Source organism: Oryctolagus cuniculus, chromosome 4 (genome assembly GCF_051225735.1).
Source record: "Oryctolagus cuniculus isolate XC-2025 breed Fujian yellow rabbit chromosome 4, ASM5122573v1, whole genome shotgun sequence".
NCBI classification, from domain to species: Eukaryota; Metazoa; Chordata; class Mammalia; order Lagomorpha; family Leporidae; genus Oryctolagus; species Oryctolagus cuniculus.
In genome coordinates this window covers 133149718-133152564 of record NC_142870.1, presented here as the reverse complement: position 1 = coordinate 133152564, position 2847 = coordinate 133149718, and the positions used below count along the sequence as shown (strand labels likewise).

General features: G+C 39.1%; 1 pseudogene; it reads right to left on the bottom strand.

Annotated features, from left to right (window-relative positions):
* Window positions 1-698: 698 nt before the first annotated feature.
* LOC127482797 (large ribosomal subunit protein eL39 pseudogene) lies at window positions 699-1140 on the bottom strand (annotated as a pseudogene).
* Window positions 1141-2847: the final 1707 nt, after the last annotated feature.

Genomic DNA, 2847 nt, shown 5'->3' with positions numbered 1-2847 from the left:
ACTCTAATGCATTAAATTTTTTTCTAACATGCTCATTAACCCAGATGCAGGTGTTTAGTAGTCACTGTTGCCATTAACCAATTGCTACAATGCCAACAATTAATTTCCATCTGTTCTTAAAAAAGATAGCCATTTCCCATCCAATGGTTTAGTCCCCCAAATGGCAAGAGCCAAGAACTCAATCCAGGTCTCCCATTTGGCTGGTAGGGACCTAAGCACTTTAGTCACCACCTACTGCTTGCCATGGTGTGCACTAGGAAGCTGGAAGCAGAACCGGGATTTAAACCTAGGTGCTCCTGCTGTGGAACACAGGCACCCCACAGACACACAGCCACAACGCCAAACACAGACCACCTCAATCTTTAAGGCAAAAGTGAACTGTACGGAATTCAGGATCAGGGGTTGGCTTTTTCTGAAATGAGCCAAGCAACAAATATTTGAGGTATTGTAGGCCACACAGCATCTGTGCATCAGGGTTAAAAACAGTCATAGATAATAGGATGTAAATAAATAGGTGACCAGGTCATATACAAACAGGCAACAGATTGCTCTGCCAACTTCTAGCTTAGAAAATTCCTGCCTACTAAAAATCTAACTACAATTCAATACCCGCCCCACCCCTCAAGTCCTTCACACTAAACACGTCAAGTACTTGGAGCCAGAGAACATTTCTATCATTGCAGAATGTTCTAAAGGACCATTAAGAGGCAGCTAGGCACTTCACAAACCAGAATACAACAGCAGTTCAAAAGGGCTCACATATTTATTACTGAACCAGCCCACTGGTCACAGCCCTAATCAAACATGTCCAGCTGTCCAGATGATGGTGACATCTTCAGCTTGATGTGGTGATAGTGACATTGTGACATTGTGACAGAAGAAATGAGCACGCCATTCAAGTGCAATTCCTTATAGACCCAGCTTGGTTCTTCTCAAATGTCTCCTCTTGGAGTTATACCTGATTTTATTACCAGTTTTCATCCGAATCCATTGCGGAATGGGCGGTTTTGTTTTTGTTTTTTGGCCAGGAACCTCTTGATTCTGAAGGTCTTGTGAGAAGACATGGCGAGGAAGAATCAGGGACACCCACCACGATGGCGGAGGAAAGGAGAAAGGCCATTCTCCAGATCTTTGCCCCTGTTACTTTTGATTGGAAAACTCTCCACCCAAATATTTGCATAGTTTCAAGCTTTCTCTAAGACATCACCCATCTATAAGAAAGATAGATAAAATTCAAAGCACACTATACTTTTCTCATTAGGTGTTTGACATTAGCTAACATAATAAAAGTATAATTTATCAATTTTTGTGAATTTTTTACTGATCTCTATGAAAAAGAGAGAATTATTGCTGAAAGAGAAAGGAGCAAGTTGAGTGTATATGCTATGTAGAGATTAAATTAATTGACTATGCAATGTAAGCTGATGGGGTAAAAGTGAGAGTATTTGAAGGAGGCAGAGATATCAGGTAGTAGAAAGTAGAGCAATCTTTGGATTGTACATAACAAGGAATTCTTGAGGTCAGTGAGCCCAGTGAACAAACCCAGCAGAATAAGAAGGACCAATAGGACTGTTTTGTAGGAAATAAGAATTGTGGAGGAATTGCAGCTACTACAAATAAAAGCATTCACTGCATTCCCTACCCTTTCCAAGATTTTACCTAATGACTTTTGGACTGAATTATTTAGGTGAGAAGAGATAGAAGTAGCAAAGTAGTAATAGTGGATACTTCAAAAATTTCATGGAAACTGGAAGTAAAAGATAAGTTCATTTGGATGCAAAAATGTTTGTAATCCATGCATAGTTTTTTCATAATATGCACATTCCATGAATTTTTGAAAACCATATAAATATACATATATATAAATATACATATATATACATATATGTTTAAAACCATATGTTTCATTGTTTTTGAGGTTATAGTATATTTATAACTGATTGTTGAACATTCAGAATTTTTCCTTATGCTTTATTCTTATTTTCAAATTAATTGCATATACTTGTAATTATATTTTTGCATACTTGTTACTATGCCTTTTATGTGTCATTTGCAAAGTTCAGGTGTTGCCAATGTGAATGTGAAGCTTAAAAAAATGTTTATTCCATAAAGAATCATCCTTGCGAATGAGATTTAAGTTTGGGCATTGTATTTCTACTTCTACTTTGGATTTTCATGCCATTTGTTCTTTGTTTCTGTTTGGCTATTTGTTCTTTCCTTATTTGATTTATAAAAGGTTTTTTTTTTAAAAAAAGATTAATTTATTTGAAAGGCAGAGTTACAGAGAGGCTGTGGCAGAGAGAGAGAGAGAGAGAGAAAGAGAGAGAGAGAGAGAGAGGTCTTCCACCCGCTGGTTCTCTCCCCAAGTGGCCACAACAGCTGGACATGGGTCAATCCAAAGCCAGGAGCCAGGAGCTTCTTTTGGATCTCTCACATGGGTGCGGGGGCCCAAGGACTTGGGCCATCTTCTACTGCTATCCCAGGCCATAGCAGAGAGCTGGATAGGAAGTGGAGCAGCTGGGACTCAAACCGGCATCGTAGTGGGATGCCAGCGGATGCCAGCAGATGCCAGCACTGTAGCCAATGGTTATGATACAGTGCTGGCCCCAAAAGGTTTTTAAATAAAAAAAATGCAAGCTTCTTAACAGAAAATAATTGCTTGGGTCCCCAACTGAGAAATTCTGTTTCTAATATGGAAGAATTACACCATGTTTCCCATGGAAGGCCAAGTATGTCAAAGATGGCCAAATAGACACTTTATCTGGGAATATTGAGTCTAGAGGCTGTGAGGTCTACACAGATAATCTTTACAGATAATTTGGGGTGGTTGTGGTTGTGACTGAGTAA